Source organism: Hemicordylus capensis, chromosome 4 (assembly GCF_027244095.1).
Source record: "Hemicordylus capensis ecotype Gifberg chromosome 4, rHemCap1.1.pri, whole genome shotgun sequence".
Taxonomy (NCBI): domain Eukaryota; kingdom Metazoa; phylum Chordata; class Lepidosauria; order Squamata; family Cordylidae; genus Hemicordylus; species Hemicordylus capensis.
In genome coordinates, this window is record NC_069660.1 from 132,839,096 (window position 1) to 132,859,743 (window position 20,648).

A 20,648-nucleotide genomic window follows, 5' to 3' on the forward strand; every position below is an offset into this window, starting at 1 on the left:
CATGTGTGTCAGTCAGATGTATGCTGGGGGGGTGGCGGGGGGGCGCGGCGGGGGGGCGCAATTTCAGTGCTTGCCCCGGGCGCCGTTTTCCCTAGTTACGCCTCTGCATTCCCTCACTAATCCGTATGTTTAAGGAGCAGAGAGTAGCTTTGAGAGCTGACCACATTTAAAAAGTACACACACACACACACACACACACACACACACACACACACACAGAGTACACATCCTGAAAAACACAAGTGTGAAGCTTCTGGTGAAAAGATTACCGGTAAGAAGGCCACCTTTTCCTAGGCCATGGTTGAATCAAAATGACTAAAGGAAAGAAGGGGTGCTCTTATTCTTAACACCCATGAATTCGCATGTTGAATTCAGCACAGGTACAATCTGTGTGTAATGCATGAGACAGGAGCAGAACTATAACTGGGTTCAAATAAATCAAGCCGCCCAGCTCCTGGGAGCTGCCTTGCTCACCCCGAGCTCCAGCAGCTTCATTTCCCAGCAGGCTTCCTTGTTGGCTGGGTATTGTCTTCGTTATCTCCCTCGCTTGGAGGGAGGAAGAGAATGAAGTAAAAAATCAGCCAGCAGCAAGGTCAGCCGGGAAGTGAGCTCTGGAGGGCCAAGCTGCTGACATCACATGAAGGGGGTGTGACTGACATGTAGGGGTGGGGCCACAGGGAGAGGGCCGCGCATGAGCCCACTCTCCTCTAGCTACATACCTGGCATGCACATGCAGATCTATAGGCATGTGCAGTTATTTCCCAGTTATATTTAGTGCACATATGGTAGTACACTCCCTATCTCTACTTGAGAGACCAGTACTCAGGTTCACGTTTAAAGTGAACACATATACAGTCATTTGCACAAACCTATGCACATGTGTGCCTTTCCCCACAAGCAGAGAGAAAGGGCGAGAGAGTTAGCAGGGAGGAAGCCCTAAAGAGCTTACCTCCCCGCAGACGACTGAGGGTGTCCTCTTTGGCAGGCAGATCGCCTCCCCGGACTACCAGCTGCTGCCAGACTGCCGGGATGTGCCCCCACCCCCTGGAGCTGGAGTGCACAGTGCATAATGAGGATCCCCTTCCCCTCCCCTCAGCTGCCCGGGATCCCCATAGTCTGGCAGACGATCACAGAAATGGGGTTAGAAGAGCGCTCATCTCCTAACCTTGTTTTGGAGGGTGGCAGCCTAGACCGCTGCAGCGCCGCCGGGATCTGGCCCGATCCTGGCAGAACACATGCACAGGCAAAACCAGGCTGGCTTCCTTAGCCCGGTTTTGCCTGTGCATGTGAATAGCTTCAATATCTGAATAGGGCTAGTGTGTATAACGACATCTTGCCTTTTCAAGCTTCTGAAAATTCACATCTATTTTGCCTTCTCCTCCATTCCAAATTCTTATTGGTCCTTAGCTATCTCCCTACTCAAGCAATGATTGACTTGCCAATGGCAAACACACACACACACACACACACCATGATTTGAAATCAGCCAGGTGGAATGCATGAATGCTCTAGACCAGGGATTCTCAAGCTTGGGTCTCCAGATGTTATTGGACTTCAACTCCCATAATCCCCAGCCCCAATGGCCTTTGTTTGGGGATTATGGGAGTTGAAGTCCAACAACATCTGGGAACCCAAGGTTGAGAATCCCTTCTCTAGACTATTTATTATGGTGTCCGATTAAACTGTTAATAGCAGTTTTCCTTCTCTAGTGGAAATAAGAGATGAACTATGTTATATTGCTTTACCTCAGAATTAGTACCTCTACAGTTGCACTCAGGTCATAAATAACTATTTAAACCTCTCTAGTTCAGGGTTTCTTAATCTTGGGTCCCCAGATGTTGTTGGACTAAAATTCCCATCATCCCCAGCCATGACATTTGTGTCTGGGGATGATGGGAATTGCAGTCCAACAATGTCTGGGGAGCCAAAGTTAAGAAACTCTGCTCTAGACTGTGTGTGGTATGCTTTAAAAAAAATAGAGCAGGAAATTGTCTTGTTTTGTATTTCAGGAACCGCGAAAGCTGCAATGTTCCATGTCTCTATGCATAACAGCTGTCAGGTTGTCAGATGTTTGGCATGGCATTCTAGGTCCACCCCCCCAGCACAGCTGACTGTACTGTTCAGTTGACACTAGTTTGTCAACACCCACAGCCTCCAATTATATCATACCGTTCTTCAGATGTAGTTCATGTAGCTGTGCAAGTCATTCAGTGGCAGCAGACAACAGAGCAACCACATTACGACAAGAAAATCCTTGGCAGGATTTAGTCTTCCGTTACTTGTTCAGGTTTTCAAAACCTCCTACCAGTGGTGGCAGCTGAATTTTGGAGTTGGTGGGGCTGTACTAGGGTGTATGTATGCTATGTGTGACTCATATTTTTGCACATGAAATGTTTGCTACTTCAGCATATCTGTGCATTTTTCCTGTGCCTGTGCATGCATTTGGATACACCAACCTTCACCCAGTAAATAATCCCAGCCACCCGCTAGAGATGTGCGGATCAATTTGAATTAGAATCAATTTGGCTCGAATCTGGCCAATTCGAAAGATTCAAATTTGAATTGAATCACCCCTTAAAAGGGTAGTTCAATCAATCAATCTATCTATCTATCCATCCATCTATCATATTGTTATACTGCCTGATATGTACATCTCTAGGAAGTGTACATATTAAAAATCACAGATTAAAATAAACACAATAAAAGCAATATACAACAAATTATTAAAATTATTAAAATTAATTCTAATTAAAAGTTTGCAAGAACAGGAGAGTCTTGAGGGTCTTCCTGAAAACACACAGAGAAGGAGATGCTCTTATTTCAGCAGGGAGCATATTCCAAAGCCCTGGGGCAGCTACAGAGAAAGCCCCATCCTGAGTCACCACCTGACGAGCTGGTTGCTACCATAACTGGACCTCTTAAGAACTGTGCTGTCTCTCCAGTGCATGGATCAACTGGATAGATTGCCCAGAATTATCAAGTCGATGGATCATTATTCAGATAGGAAGGAGCCCATAGAGGGTAGTTTGCCCAGAGACCCCTGAAATCTGGAGCTGGCCCTGATAATCAACTGCTCGAACAAAGCTAAGAAGCTGGGAGTAACTATAGGACAGGATCAGACAATACAGATAACACTGAACACTCAAGGGCAAAGCCAACGTTATGCCTGTTCTTAAACAGAGCACATTCTTAAAGAAAACATTATGCCTGTTGCACTAGCTGCTGATATGTTTCAGGGCAGAGTTAAAAGTGCTGGTTATAGGTTTAAAGGTTCACATGACACACCCAATGTCAGCTTCTCCTGCGTGCAATTGGAAGTCAGGCTAGCATGCATTCCCAGGGCTATGGCTTCAGTGACATACAGCATGACTTTGAGGGAAGTTTAATTGATCAATTCTGGTGGTTTATTTATTTATTTATTTAAACTTCTTATATGTTTTCTTCTTGGAGGACTGCCTCCTCCAAAGTCCTTCTTGGAGGACTGCCTCCTCCAAAGGCTCTAGGCGGTGAACAGCAGAAATACCAACAAGAATCAATTTTTAAAATATATTATTAAAGGGCAAATACCTTTTTGAAGGTATTTAAAACAGGTGTGTCTTAAGAAGGGCCTTAAAAGCAGCCTGGGGGGCGGGGGCTGAACAAATCTGGGGGGAAAAGAATGTTCCAAAGAAGAGGGGTGGCCACAGAGAAGGCCCTCCTACGGGCCCAGGCATCACGCAGTACACCAGGGCCTGGGACACTAAGGAGGGTCAGCCAAGACCTCACAGGATGGGATACAACTGGCTGAGAGAGGCGATCCCTGATATATACAGGTGCTAAGCCCATAAGGGTTTTGTAGGTGACAACCAGCACCTTGAATTGGACCTGGAAGTGAACAGGCAACCAGTGCAGCAACCGTAAAAGAAGTGTGACACTATCAAATCTACAGCCACCCATGAGGAGGTGGGCTGCTGCATTCTGGACTAGCTGAAGTTTCTGAATCATTTTCAAAGGCAACCCTGGGTAGAGCTCATTACAGTAATCCAAACGAGAGGTAACAAAGGCATGAGTTACTGTTGCCAGGGCCTGCCTTTTGAGAAAAGGCCGTAACTGGCGAACCAGCAGAAGCTGGCGAACCAGTCAAAGGCACCCCTGGTCACGGCCTCCACCTGCTGTTCAAGTAGGAGCTGCGAGTCCAGAAAAACCCTCAGATTACAAACCGTCTCTCTCAAGGGAAGTGCCACCCCGTCAAGAGATAAACTCACACATGGCAATTGGCCAGATCGCAGACTGAACAAGAGCAACTTGGTCTTGGAGGGATTGAGCCTGATTGAGTTCTTCGGCCCATTCTGGCCTCCGTAATTTGGCGTGGAGGCCATTTTGGACACTGCCACACATGCGCAGATGGCCTCGGCGAGGCCCTGGGTCATGCCATGCCTCACCGAGGCTATTTGCACATGCATGGTGGTGTCCAAAATGACCACCACACCGATCTACGGAGGCCCGAACAGGCCAAAGAACCGGCCGAACGGAGGCTGGCAGGGGAACCTCTGAGTACCCCCCGCTCCCTTGAGGACCTTCCCCAAAGGGGTAAAGGATTAAAAAAATTTTAACCCCCCACCCGGGGGTACAGTCTGGAGCCAAACCAAACATAGGGTGGTTCGGTTTGACGCCGAGACGTTGAACCGAAATGGCTCGACGTCGAACCCATTCGATGTTGAGCCAGTTTGCACATCCCTACTTCTAGGCACTAAGCCAGCACATGAACGGCATCACCTGTTTGACCAGGGGTAGAGAGATAAAGCTGAGTATCAGCATACTGATGAAAACTTACCCCAAACTGATGGATAACCAAGCCCAGCGGCTTCATGTAGGTTCTCACTGTGCTTGGTTCTCACTGGGCTTGGCCTGAGCCTCTGCAGAAGTACCCAAGTTAAAAAGTCAGATTTGCTTCAGGCAAGCCCTCTTTTGACTCCCAAGATCTTATCAAGATCTTACTAGGTTTACAACCATTTATTCAGAAACTCAGTACAAATCCAGAGTAGCGAGTAGCAAAATCGTGCAAATGCTTATTCAACCGACCAACCAGACTTCCAGTGAAGATTTGATGAAGGACCTTTCACAATTTAATACAACTATTTTTATATCTCTTATATGGTCATAGCTGTTTACTCCTTTCTTACTGGTCCTCTTATTTGGCCACGAGCTCTTTACCTGACCAGCCTCCAAGAATTTCCCAGATTTCTTATGTTCCACTATGTTAATTTGCCAGATGTCTACAGTATTTTTGTTTCTCTGTATTCATGTCGAAATTCCCCCAGTCCTCAGCTATGAGGAGCTATGTTGTAAGCCACCTTACTTTATTACTCTACTTATGAAATTTTCCAGCACAGACAGCTTCTGACCCACACATTTCTGTAAGGTCACATTTAAGGGCGATGACCTGCATCTCCATTCATCTCTATAAAAGCCTATACAAAAATTTGGTCAGGCCAAAGCTTTCCTTATCAATAGTTATTGCTAATACATTACTAATGATAAAAATTATGCAATAAACACTTCTTTGTTAAACCGCCCAGAGAATAGCCTCCCAGGGTTCAATACTGAATGTGTGATGTCCTTGCTTTACGGAAGATAGCAGTTAGTTTTTTCTTGCACAGGTGTTTAATTCATCTAGCTCCTTACCCTTTTTCATTTTTGTTACTGTGTTTGTGATGTTCACCACTGGTGCTTCTCAGAGCTTGCAGAACAGTTAAAACAGCCAAACTACAACAATGCTAAATCCCCTTTAGATTTATGAGAGGACAGCTGGTCTTATGGTAGCAAGCATGACTTCTCCCCTTTGCTAAGCATGCCATGGTTGCATTTGAATGGGAGACTACATGTGAGCATTGTAAGATATTCCCCTTAGGGGATGCAGCCGCTCTTGGAAGAGCAGAAGGTTCCAGGTTCCCTCCCTGGCATCTCCAAGACAGGGCTGAGAGCAGGGGCGTAACTACTATTAGGCAAGGGGAGGCGGCTGCCTGGGGGCCCCCACACCTCGAGGCCCCCCCCGAGGCAAGTCATATGACTCCCCAACACCCGCAGAGCTTCGGTGCCGTGGAAAAGCCAACCCCAAGTTCAGAGCAAAGGCTGCATGCATGCAGCAAAGTCCTTGTCTGCAGAAGCAACTCTGAGCCGGGAGCGCTCTTCCCCATGGGAGGGTGGAGGGACGGGGTTAAAGTGAGGGAGTGGAGTTTTCTAGAGAAGCTGGCATAATGGGGATGTGAGTGTGAGTGCACTATATATTGTGAAGTGAGTGTGTGTGTGTGTGTGCGCACATCAGCGAGGGGCCCATTTTAAAATTTTGTCTCTGGGCCCACTCCAGCCTTGTTACGCCCCTGGCTGAGAGAGATTCCTGCCTGCAACCTTGGAGAAGCCGCTGCCAGTCTGTGTAGACAATACTAAGCTAAATAGACCAAAGGTCTGACTCAGTATATGGCAGCTTCCTATGTTCCCCTTAGTTAGGACCCTACCAGGCAGTAGTATAAGTAACTGCTGCCTCCTTCATCATCAAATATCTCATCTTCCTTTGTGAAGTAGTATTTTAGTTTCTGCAGCAAATACACTTCCATCTTTTTAATTTTTGCCAAAAATAGCTCTTTTCCTTTCTCCCGGGGTTCCCCCTCCCCCTTGCTGGAGGATGGGGAAGATTCACATTTAAGATAGGATATGTGTTATATTACTCCAAGATATGTGTTGTTGTTTTTAATAGGATTTAGTCGATCCATCATGTGATTCTTCTGGCAAATGCAAAGTTAGATAAAACTATACTAGATAATAAGAAACTCACATTCATCATGCAGACTGATTTTTCAAAACAGTGAGCTATAACAAAAGCAAGCACTATCAATCTTTGCCTGTTATATAAATCTCCTTCCAAACATAGCCTCTCAAAATAATTTTAAATGGAATCTAGCTAATTTCTCTTTCCTATCATCATAGTGCTCTTATTGCCATGACAACTAATAAGTGCTCAAACTTCAGGTCAAGGTTGATTGCTGAAGATGCTACACTGCAACCTGCTGAGTTCCTTCCCAATAGATTTCAAGTACAGGCTTTCCATCTTGTTAATGATGTATACATTCATTACCCAATATTTGGCAATATTAGTTAATCAAGGAACACATTACCAGTGATTAAAGCAATATCTGAATGTGAAATTATTAAGGTAGAGACAAGCCTTTATATTTAAGTTGTATGTAAAACCTTGAGCTAGATAGACTACTTTGTTGCATAGCATCTAACCAGATCCTACAGTGATTTTAAAAAGGTAGTAAAGATTTGGATGGGAAAAGATGTCAAGAGGTCTTTTTTCTAGCTAGAATAAAGCTGCTCTGAATATTTGCTCTCAAACATTCTGGGTGCAAAAAAGGCTTTTTCAATATTTGTACAAAATACCCTCAGAAAATTCCAGTGGAGCTTTCCCACATGCTAAATCAGAAAAACAAAACAAAACACCTTTTAGTGACCTCTTGTTATCAATCTAGTTGCTTACCAGCTTCAGGCATGGACAAAATAAATAAAGAATTTAAAATGGCACAGTGGGAGTCTATCCTGTGGAACAAATTAGATTGGTGAAAACTGTCTCCATTTTCAGTCTTCCCATTAGGTAAGTGTTATCTTTTTCCCCACTGATGGGCCTATTGCAGGTAAATGTACTGTGATGAGTGCAATATGTTTGTGAGTGAGCATAATAAATTATTATAAATAGCTGTATTTTAATACCCCGTGATATATGTTGGACTACTGTCAGCCATAGGCTGAGGTCATTCACACAATCAAAAACTGTGTTCTACCTGGGTTTGGGAGCTTTGTGGGCTCCCAATTTTTGGTTGTGTGGAAGCAAGGTAGAAGGAAAACCTGGGTAGAAGTGATTGTATGGAAGCAAGGTAGTAGGAAAACCTGGGTAACTTCCCCTCCTACCTTGCTTCCACACAATCACTTTTTACCCAGGTTTTCCACTTACCTTGCTTCCACACAACTGAAAACTGGGAGCACACACCTGAGTGGCCAGATTTGGCTTTTTAAAAGCCAAATTCTGGCTTATGGCCCATTTGACCCACGAGTATACCCCTTAGGTTCTGGCAACCTTGGCACAAACAGCTCCCAAACCCAGGTAGAACACAGTTTTTGATTGTGTGAATGACCTCACTATATTAACAGAGTTTTGAACAGCTTGTTAATGTGGTGGTGCGCAAAAAACTTTCAATAATGACATAATGGTCCACATAAAGGGAAAGCTTGGGAACCACCGTGCTAAAGCATGATCTAGCCTAATTCACAGGGCACTCTGGGTAGGAATTCATGGCAGCCAGTGGGAGCTTACCACTAAGAATAGCTTGGTACCACCGCTGCTGCTGTCACTGCCAAAGAGGTGGCATAAAAAGGAATGTAGGGGAAAGATGATGATGATGATGATGATGATGATGATGATATGATATATTAAAAAGGAGAGCCACCTGCCAGGTGAAACTTTCTCAGAACGGCTCTGGGCTCCTTTGAAATTTCCTCTGGTTTAAGTCCTGCTGAATTTTGCCCACCACCACGAATTCAAGGCTAAAATTAGGCCTTATTCGAAACCACTTGTTTCAAACAGTAACCCCTGGGTTAAGTTCTGGGTAGCTCAAAGTCTACTTAGCAATCACTCTGGCTCAGCAAACTTGCATTTGCAAGCTCCAACATACCCATAACACCTACTGATGGGGGCTTTCCTATTCCCTTTGGTGAAAAGAGAACATCGACATGCCCTAAGGAATGCTTTAAATGAGACTCCCTCCTCCAACAAAGTGAATACAGATAACTACATGTATGTGGTCCCTCTATGAGCACTAATGGTGCTAAAACATCATTTACTAGAATGAAACTGAACTACAGCAGAGTTAACTGGAAGAAAATGAACTGCAGCATGATAGGGTGTCTTGTGCACGTGACAAGTACTCCGCATGACTGCAACAGCAATGTAATTTGTATAAAGGACAATTGTGTAAGTGCTACGTGTCTTAATTCTATACTTATTTTCGAACCTGCCAGTGCCTGTAACTCTCTCTGCTGATTTTGTTTCCTAAAGTTAACAGAGTAAAAATACTATTTGGGGGAGTTTTCATAAGGGAAAAGAAAGAAAACCAAGTAGGAGCTATTAGAAATCCTCTTTTAAAAGTGGCGGTGGTGCGGCGGGGGGGGGGGAGATTAAGGATTAGTGGCATGATAGTACTGCACATGATTAACAAGCAAGTGACTCGGTTCATAGCAAAAGGTGGACAAAATGAAAGGGTGGGCAATGAACTAACTGAAATCTCTAGAGATGAAAGAGAGACATGGAGGAATAATGATCCCATGTAAAGAATGGAAATCTTAATAGGCTGACTAAGGAAACAGAGAACTGGAGCAGATAACACGAGAAAGAAATTAACAAGAGCTACTGTCTTGCAGTTTAATGATTAGAAGGGGACAAATAAGCAGGTTAAAGCAAGCACACAGTGGCCTGGAAACCTTAGTAGCAGGAAATGAAAATGATTATAGTACACAGAAAGAGTTAAGTTTGTCTGCTGCAAGTAGAGAAGGGGATGCGAGGAAATGTGGCCACTGAAGAATATAAAACAGCAGTTTGTGGCAAAGAAAATGGTCATTAGATCTAGAAGCATGATATAACTTGCTGAATGAAAGATGGAATTAATTTCTTAATAATTAATATTTTGATGTCTGCAAGGGAAGAACTGAGACCTCCTTCTAATTATAAATCAGATTTGGCTAGATTTTTTTTTTTTTTTTGCTACTAAGATCCTTGTCCCTCTTTTGCTAGAAACTCTGCTTAAATCCATGGTTATTAGCAGCAGTATAGCACTTTGAGGACTGAACTGCATTGTCATGATGTCAGCCCTGAGTAGTAGTGTAGAGTCTGACCCTGAGGAATGGGGAGTAGTCAAGCCCAAGGAGTCAGCCCCAGTCCCAGCCTCAAGCCCTGACACCAAAATGGAACCTGAACCTGCCAGGTAGGGAGACCCTGGAACCAGAGACCTTGAAAACAGAGACTGTTTTCAGGCTTGAGGGAGCACTAGGCCTCAATCAGGCTTGAGGGAGCACTAGGCCTCAATTAGAGTAACTGCTTCAAGGATGGGCCAATCCAAATAAGGAAGATAGCCTGGGAGAATCAAATTCCTGTAGCCCAGTCCAGAGTGAGGGGTAGGGTTTACTGCACAACAGCTTATAGGGAAGTAGGGGAGGAGTGTGTTAGAATTCTTCTTCCCAGGAGATCTCGGAGTGGGGAGTGATCAGCTATTACTGTAAGGAAAGGGGAGAAAACAGCCTTGGGGTGGGAACCAACTGGAAATTCCTTACCTGGGAGTTCTTCACACATGGCTTCATGCTGCAGGGTAAATGATGAGCAAAGCCACTTTGAATTACACTCGAGGATTTTTCACTTTATTCTCCCAGAATATTCCCTTGGAAGAGGATCTGAGGGAAGCAGCCCCTCTGCTCTTCGGTTTGCTTTTGAAAACAGTTCCCAATGCATGCCTCCTTCTAGCCAATGGGAAGAGCAAGAGAGCGCTCCTTGGATAGAAACACAATGATTGTATGTCAGTGCCTCTCCCTATTTGCTCTGGTGTTTTCAGAAAAGCTCTCTTAAAACCAGCATTTAAATAACCCGGAAATACATCGAGATAAGCTAGAATTCGGAAGACAAAACCCGATTTGTGTGTGGAGTGCTTCCAAGGATGGACTTTGGGGTAAGTTTGGCTGGTGTGTGAATGCACATACTCTCTTTTGGAGGAGATTCTGGGTAACAGCCCTGTCTGTAAAACCTCCTGGAAGTAAGTAGGAATGATAGGAACCAGTTTAGCTAAATGTGTCTGGGAATTTATTTTCATTTACGTGCTTGGATAATCTGACTGCATGATTCTTGTAGTTCCTGGAGAAAGGTTTTACTTGAATGGAAGCAGAGATTGTTGATGCCTCTATAGTTTTCCTTATCATCCAGTTATTCATAGATCCTTGTTTTTGTTAAAGGGTGTCACTCCTTATTGGGTCCTGCCCTAGTCACACGCTCCTGAAGGTCTAAGACTGCTCAAGCCTTTCTTGTAGGGATGGGTTTTCCACTTTAGTTTCTTATTGTTAGCTATATGGCATTTTCTTCATGATGGCAACCTTTCTTTTGTTTGAGTCAATTCATGATCACAAGTGACAGATTTATTTATTGTATTTAAATATTCATATATTGTCTGTCAATCTAAAAGATCTCCCGTGTTCTAAAGATATGACAGGTAAATCTGTTTGAAATTAATTCAGGGTTGTTGGCCACAATCCAACACAGGAACATTTAAGCCCTTTGGAGGTAAGTATGCCAAAGTCTGTTGGAAGTAGCCATAATGCAGACATACCTTTGTTAGCATTTCTGGTACATTACATCAGCAATGCAACCAGACAATCCCAGCACCATTATTTGGATAAGGGTCTAAGATTCCTACACAATTCCTGCATGGATGACTATAAGTGCAGGTTATTGATTCTCTTCTCTCCATTTGCTTTTGCAAAAATGATAGGACATTTTTAGTTCAAAGCTTTCAATTGATTTCAGAGAGAACTCCTGTCAATAAATATGGGGATATTGTACAGATTTCTGGAAACAGATACATTCATACAGATTAGTGTCTATGTGTGTGTGTTGTGGTGTGCCAGATAATTTGACTGAGATCTGTACCAAAAAGTGTTAGGCCTAAGTGCCTTTTTGCCATAGCTTCTGTGCCAAGTTACCAGCAAGAGATTCCTTAATCCAAGGTGTATTGAACTTTTAATCAACTGGTTAGGCTCTAGGAAAATTGAACAGCAAGATGCAGCCCTAGAATATTTATTGTTTTATTGTCTTGTTTCCCCCCTTGGTACAGCTGGTGCAGTTGTTCATGGTTTTATTACCCCTTGGAATAAACCATTACTAGCCACCTAATGGCACAGTGGGTAAATGACTTGCCTATCAAGCCATTTGCTGGTTCCACTGGTATGAAACACCTATATCGGGCAGCAGAGATATAAGAAGATGCTGAAAGGCATCATCTCACACTGTGTGGGAGATGGCAATGGTAAACCCTTCCTGTATTCTACCAAGGACAACCACAGGGCTCTGTGGTCACCAGAAGTCGACATTGACTCAATGGCACACTTTACCATTACTGAGTAAGGGGAGAGGAGTAAACAAAGTGAAAAAACCTTGTATGGTAAAAGGAATCTATAGAGTGTGTGTAGTTTTGCCCTATATAATGTTGTGTCTTGTGGGTGCTACTCAGAGTTGTACAGTGAGTTCACTTGCTGTCCTCTCTCGCTTGTACGAGCGTTCTAATAAACCAGCCATGTTGCAGCTTTGTGAGTTGGAGTGCTAGCTTAAACAGTATGTATGTATGTGGATTGATGCAACCACATATAAAGTAACAGAGATAAATCTCTAAGCATCTGCAAAATATTTTGGGTTAATACTCCAGAGCAGCAATTGTTCCTAGCTGACAAGAAAATCTCTTAACATTGCTGGTGAACTTTTTGCTTGTTTCACAAGAAGGAATAAAACCTAAACAGTGGCTGACATTTTCCTCCGCCTTAGGTGGACAGAGCAAGAGTCCCACTTTCACAAAGAGCAGGGAGACTAGCTGAACTCAAGACTTGCCTTGCAGCACAGCACATGGGGAGGGAGGCAGATGTGTTTTAACTTCTCTCCCCTCCCCACAAAAGCCTTGTACACTGGTTTGGGATTCCGGAATTGATTTTCCCTGTCTTAAGCAAATAGGGGTCATGGACCAAGGAGATTTGCCTTGATTGTGACAAACAATCATAATAATTAGTGCAATCCCACCACTAAAGTATGGAATATGCTCCCTGTCAAAATAAGAGCATCTCCTTCTCTGTTTGCTTTTCGGAAGAACCTCAAGACACTCCTGTTTTCTCAGGTTTTTAACTGAAAAGAATTTTAAACAGTTGAATTGTTTTTATCCTATGAGATTGTTTTAACTTTCTATTTTCCCCTGAGTAGGAGAGCCTCAGTGCGGGTAGTGAACTGCGCATGCCCGAGACAGAACTGGACCATGTGACTTGGTTGTCGGTGGTTCCACCTCCTAGTCCCAGTTCCAGCTCTGACTCGCTCGGGACAGGACGTTTAAGGAAGAGCTCTGCATTTCTCCTTATTTTCCTGGAATTTTCGCACCTTTTTCGGCGCAATAGCACTCTCCTATCTCTCTCTCTACGCCCTTCTACCTTGTGCAAGGGTGGGAAGGGAATTGGCTTCATTCGGCGTACTAAACTGTAAGCTAAATTACTCTTTTTACTTTCCAATTCGGCTTAATTGAATCCACCAAATTTGTTTCTTTTGCTTTAATTCTGCCTTTTCCATGGAGCTCGCACACGCTGCAGAGTTGCTCCAGGGATCCCTCTCTGAGGGAGCCCCGCCGCCGCAGAACCTGGGCGGCGCGAATTGCTCTCTCCCGCTCTCCGCGGAGCCCGTACGGGCCGTTTCTTTGCCACTCGCTGCTCCTGCCGACGCGCCGGCGTCTGGAGAAAATGGCGTTCCCTCCCATGAATGCAAGCCTACCAAGGCAAAATAGAAATCTAAACATATTTTGGAGCCTTCTTCCCCTAAAAAAAGGAAGAAGAGGAAGGATTCTAAAAACAGAAAAACAGAGCCTGGAAGGCGCCTCAGTGAGCGGCTGCTTGTCCAAGCGGTTTGCCGCCGGTCGAAAACGAAAGCACACAAAAATGGCGCCAAATCTTCAACTAGCGCGCCCACCACCTTGGAGGTGGTCGACCGGAGCCCGGTGGGCAATATCCCGGCACCAGTTCCTCCACCCCTAGAGGGCCCAGTGGTTGAGGGGGAACCGGCTAGCCCGCGCATTCCCTCCCCGCTGTTGATTCGGACACCAGTTGGAGCAGCTCGGGATTCACAACCAGTGAGTAACCCTCCTTTCTCTCCTGGCGTCACCCAGTGGCTCAATGAGTTTTTGCAGAGAGAATTTGCCCTTGAGCCACCTGCGGCTCCGAGATTGCCTAAAACAGGGCAGTCTGTACATGATTCTCAGGGAGTCTAACCCCAAGCTCTACCCGTCCCGTCCACCTCTGCTAATCCATCGCAGATTCCACAGGATAATCAGAGTGAACCTAGAGTAACGCATAGGGTGAGAAGTGCAAGGTCTGGCAATGGGAGACTTTCCTCTTCCTCCCCTGACTCCAGCCCACGCCGCAGGGCCATTCCCCTCTCCGAAAGGGGTCTTTTTATGCCCAGACTGCTTCCCCGAAAACACAAACATAAGCGCAGGAACTCCTCTTCCTCATCCTCCTCAGCACCATCTGCTCAAAAAAGCTAAAAGGCCTGCTCCCCCCTCTCTCCCACCGTTGCCCAATATTCCCCCTATCCTTCCACAGATTCCCATTACTGCTCCACCTAGACCTATTCAACCTCCTTCCTCCTCCCCCTCCTCCGGGAGCGAATCTGAACAACCTGTACCTATGGATCCCGAAAGGCCCATAGACTCAGATAGGGAAGAGGGAGAGCTCTCTGAGGAAGAGATTTCTCCGCCCATTTCTAATTCTATCAGACTTTTTTCGTCAACAGGTTTTGAGGTACACTTCCCCAAAGCCAAACGCACCATCAATGATGTTGCTGATCCTGCTACCACGGCACAACCAACCTCTATGCTAGACTTACAGGTGTTTCCTTCTCTGGAACCAGCGAACCCTGTGGTCCCCTTCCCCCCTCTCTTTCAGAAGGTGATGTGCGCAGAGTGGCAACGGCCCGCCTCAACCAAGCCGGTCGGGAACCTGCCTAAAAAACATTATGTCTTACCTGCAGAGGTAACTAGCATGCTTGCTACACCCAAGGTAGATCCTCCGGTCGCACAGCTGGTGTCCGGAGCCTTAGTCCACGCTGAAGGCCAGGAACAGCTCAGATCCCAAGAGGACAGACGCTGCGACACTCTCCTGAAAAAGGTACATGATGCATCAGCCTCTGCTATTAAAATGGCTACGACTAACTCTATTTTTTCTAGGGCGTCTGTCTTGTGGGCTAAAGAACTTGTTAAGTTAGTCCCCCCCTGAGCTTCCCAAATTACACCAGGGAATAAATAAGATGGCCAAAGCTGCTGCTATTACAGCAGACTCCAGTTTAGACTGTTTACAACACTTGTCCAGGGCCCTAGCAGCCGCTTCCGCTACACGCCGCATACTTGGCTTAAATCTTGGAACGCGGACTCTAAATCTAAATTGGCCCTTACTTCAGCCCCCTTCTCAGGGACAGATCTTTTCGGCCCGGCCCTTGAACCCGTCTTAGTCGAAACCCATGACAAGAAAAAAGCCATGCCTTCCTCACGTAGAGGAAACAGACCTTATTCTCGAAACCCTCGGTCTTCCTTTCATCCCTATAGACAACCGTCCTCTCATAACTATTCTCCCAGAGAGTACCGCCCACAAACCTTCAGAGGTTCCTACTGACCACAGTGGCGAACAAGATATCGGGGCAACTCTAGAGGTGCCCCCCCCCAAGCCTCTAACGCACCATACTCTCAATGCAAGCAATGACGCCATCCCGGTGGGAGGCAGGCTGGCGGAATTCTGCACCACCTGGTTTTCCACAGCCTCAGACTTATGGGTTCTAAATGTTGTAGACCAAGGTTATGCTATAGACCTATCCTCTTTTCCAAGGCCCCGCTTTATTCCTACTCCCAGGTCAGCCAACCCGAACAAGCATTGGCAGATGCTTCAAGCGGTACAGCATCTTCTCCAAATCAGAGCGATCAAGCCTGTTCCATCATCAGAAAGATTTCAAGGCACATACTCCATCCTCTTTCTGGTACTGAAGAAAGACGGGTCTTGGAGAGCCGTGCTCTACCTCAAATTCTTCAACCGCTATGTCAAGAAAAAGAAGTTCCGGATGGAATCACTTCACACTATCAAGGAGGCGGTCCGCCTGGGGACTTTCTGGTGTCCATTGACCTCTCGGAGGCATACCTCCACATCCCTATCAGAGTGTCAGATCGTCGCCATCTCTGCTTTGCATACAACACCAAACATTATCAATACCGTGCACTACCCTTTGGCCTCTCGTCAGCACCGAGGGTGTTCACAAAACTGATGGCGTCACTCATCTCCCATCTTCGTCTACAAGGAGTACATATCCACCCTTTTCTGGACGACTTGCTCGGCAGAGCGCACTCCTGCAACCAAGCTGTCAAGGATGTCCAAACCACGGTGCAGGCCCTACAGGACCATGGCTTCGTGATAAACAGAGAGAAGAGTTCCCTGACCCCATCCCGGCGTCTAGTCCACCTGGGTGCCCTGTTCGATACGGCACGGGGAAAGTCTTCCTCCCCAACGAACGCAGGGAAAAGATCATCCGGCAACTCCAACCCCTGCTTCACAAACGACAGGAGGACATCATGGTTCTAGCCCAGGCCTTGGGGTCGATGGTGGCCTGTCTCGAATGCGTCCCGTGGGCAAGGTGGCATTCCCAGACCCTCCAATGGGCTCTTCTCCCACATCAGGATGCCATCATGGCGGTCACTCACAAGCAGGTTACCGTTTCACAGGGTGTAAAGCTATCCCTCCAATGGTGGCTATCTCCAGCACTCTGTGCAGGGAACCCTCTGACAGAGCCTCAGCAGATAGTTCTCACAACCGATGCCAGCCTATCGGGCTGGGGTGCCCACTGCCTCGGTCAGATGACTCAGGGCTCCTGGTCGGTGGAGGAAGCCAAGTGTCCCATCAATTGGCTGGAACTTCGAGCTGCGCGTCTGTCTCTACTCCACTTCCATCACATTCTAAGAGACTAACACGTTCTCCTCAGGACGGACAATGTGACAGTCAAAGCACATGTCAACCGTCAGGGCGGCACCAGATCCCAGTCCCTGATGAGGGAAGCCGACCAACTCTTCCAATGGGCAGAGGTCAACATTCAATCCATAAGCGCAGAACACGTCAAGGGAACAGACAATCATCTAGCAGATTGGCTCAGCCGGAAGACCTTGGACCCAGGCGAATGGGCGCTCCACCCGGAAATATTCCAACAAATCTGCAGAATTCTGGGTCAACCTCAGCTGGATCTATTCGCATCTCCAGCAAACCATCAACTCCCTCGCTTCATAGGACGTTATCACTCTCCTCTGGCGGAAGCCACGGACACCCTCAACTCCCCGTGGCCGAAGGGACTCCTATACGCCTTCCCTCCCACGCCCATTCTCAGAAAGGTCATCAAAAAACTTCTTCTCGAAAAAGCGGAGCTGATTCTGGTGGCCCCCTTCTGGCCCCGCAGACCGTGGTTCTCAGATCTTCTCGAACTCGCCACCTGCTCTCCATGGCGCCTCCCAGCTCGCCGTGAGTTACTTCGCCAGGGCCCCTTTTATCATCCCGACCCACAGTGGCTCCAGCTGTCCGCCTGGAGGTTGAACGCGACAGACTCAAGGCCAAAGGGTACTCAAAATCAGTCCAGGACACCATCCTAGCCTCAAGAAGACCATCCACGCAGAGAATATATCAAGCCACCTGGAAGGCATTCTTACGATGGTCGTATCAACAGAAATCGAACCCCCTGAAGGCAGGGGTACCAGAAGTTCTAGCCTTCTTACAGCGGGGCCTAGACCTGAAACTACGTCCCAGCACCCTGAAGCGGCAGGCCTCCGCCCTGGCTTCGGTCCTGGACATTTCCTCCTACTCTTCTGGTCAACACTCCCTCCATCCACACATTTCGAGGTTTTTGAGGGGTGCAACCAATATTGCTCCGGCTCCCATCGATTCTATTCCCCTGAAGTTTCTGACCTATAAGGCTCTTTTTCTGGTCGCCATCACGTCAGCTCGCAGAATTTCCGAACTGAGTGCCCTATCAGAAAAGAAAGAATTTTGCATTTTTCAATCTGACGCAGTTACTCTCCACCTAGACCCAACCTTCCTCCCCAAAGTCAATTCTACCTTTCACAGATCCCAAGTGATCGTTCTTCCCTCCTTCTGCCCTGACCCATCCCACCCCGCTGAAAGATTGTGGCACAATCTAGATGTCCGCAGGGTTCTCCATGTGTACTTAAGCCGGACTAGGGAGATACGCAAGTCTGACTCACTATTTGTCTCCTTTTACCCTCCCTTCCTCGGGAATAAGGTGTCCAAAGCCACATTAGCCGGCTGGATCAGAGCCTGTATCCTGCTCGCGTATGAGACTCTCTGCCTCCCCCCACCAGGCAGAGTCACGGCCCATTCCACTAGAAGTGTAGCTACTTCAGCAGCCTTCTCTGCTCACGTCCCCTTAGCTGAAATCTGTAGGGCCACCACATGGTCATCCGTAACGCCCTTCATCCGCCATTACAAAATTTCAGGTTTTTCTGAGCCCCAGGCGGCATTTGGGCGTACTGTCCTGCAGCAAGTTGTTTGAATTCTTCCTTTCCCACCCAGGGACGTTATCCATCAGCTTGGGTATGTCCCGCACTGAGGCTCTCCTACTCAGGGGGGAGAGGAACATTGGTCTTACTGTGAAGGGTTCTTTTTCCCTGAAGTAGGAGAGCCTCAGGCCCACCCGGATGTAACTGCAGGATTCCAGACCCGTCCTAGCGTCACTGGGAGGGTATCCTTTATGGTATATAGCTGATTCTCAGGGTTGTTTAGTGTTAAAAGTTCTATACTTCGTACTGTTCTGGCTTATCTAACCCTTGTTCTAGCCTTCTTTGTCTCCACTCCTATAGATTTATGTCTCCTAGACTCGCACACACAGAGCTCTTCCTTCATGGACCTTACCTTACCTTGCTCTACAGTCCTGGAACTGGGACTAGGAGGCGGAACCGCCCACAATCAAGTCACATGGTCCAGTTCTGTCTCGGGCATGCACAGTTCACTACCCGCACTGAGACTCTCCTACTTCAGGGAAAAAGAACCCTTCACGGTAAGACGAATGTTCCTTTCTACGAAATTGTTTTAACTTTGTTTTATATTTGTTGTTTTAAATTGTATATACTGCCTGGAGATGCACATATCAGGCGGTATACAAATATGTTGGATAGATAAATAAAACCACCATTTTTCCTTTCAGTGAGAGAGCTCTGTTATTGTGTGGCCCTGCGGAGTCATTTTTGCTATTTCCCTTATGTCATAGCTAAGCTGTACAAAAGTAGGAATTTAAATGTATCCATTTAAATTCCTGATCAGATCTAGGGAACAATACTACTGTTCTCTTTGTGGAGTATTGAATAAGTTATACTTGAGACTTCTTTGGAAAGCATCTTGGAGAATATGAGAGACAAAGAAAGGTTTTACCTGACAATATGTGCATGTAGCAGTGGGCTACTTTGCGAGAGATTTCTGAAGCTGAAAAGCTTCTCCTTTTCCATTGCCTTGAATTATGATTGATTGAAGGTGATGGATGCGATCACCAACGTTCTGGCTAACCTCTGATGAAATAGGCTCTTCAGTCTTGAGGGCTGTGTATGCAGCACCCATTTGCAAATGTGCCTCCTCATGCAGGTAGGGAATCATGCATAGAAGTTAGCTTCCATGGGTATATGGCCCTAGCAGGAACCTGGAGAAAAGGTTTGGAAGGTGAATAGCATAGCCCTTTACTTTACTCTGTACTGTTTACTCAGCAGTGAATCCAACTATGTTCAATAAGGCTTACTCCTAGGTTGGTGTGCTGCAGCTGCGTGAGTAAATCTGACCTTGTTAATATTAGAACTGCCAGTCAAATGTAAGGTAAAGTGTGCTGTCAAGTCAATTTCAACTCCTGGTGCCCACAGAGCCCTTTGGTTTTCTTTTGGTAGAATACAGGAGGGGTTTACCATTGCCTCCTCCCACGCAGTGTGAGATGATGCCTTTCAGCATCTTCCTATGTCGCTGCTGCCCAACATAGGTGTTTCCCATAGTCTGGGATTCGAACGGCTTGTTAGTCAAGCATTTCCCTGCTGCGCCACTTAAGGTAGCAGCATCAAATATGTGGGGAAGATCTTTGATATTTTTGGCACCAAAAAGTGTCAAGATGTCCTTCCAATTTAGCAACCAGTATTTTGAAAAGAAATATTGACTCTTTAGAACAGAATGAGAAATGGCAATAAGTCATGGTTGAATCTTGTCACTATTTTCAGTATTGCCGTTTTCAGTATTTTGGGATGGCTTGACACATGAAGACAAAAAGAACCGAAAGAACTGTAACCACCATCTGAATAGTGAAGCCGTCGTTGCAGTTTAGAGGAGTTACATGGTCCTGATAATAAGAGGAAAACAATAATCAAAACTGCAAAGGCTAGCGAATACTCATATTAGTTTTTCGGAATAGTTTCAAGAATATCATGCAAGGATTTTCTTAATAGGGCTTTTGCTGTAGAAATAGGTGTAACTATATCTGCTACAGCTGGCACAAGATTCCCCACCTTTCCTGCTTTTCTTCATATGTTAAAAGCATGTCTTTGAGCGATATCCTTTGATGTGAAAATGAAAACGTTTCAGTCTCATGGTAGACTTATGTGTGTCAAGCTTCACCAAGAATGCTCCAGGCAAATGCTGGAAGAGAAAGCATTGATCATGAGGGATTTAGGTCCTAATGACCAGAAAGCCCAGTGTCTATTGGGGCCTCATTAAACAGCTTTCCTTCTCTCTGCCTATGTATTGCAGAACCTTGCACAGTTTTCAGTAGATTT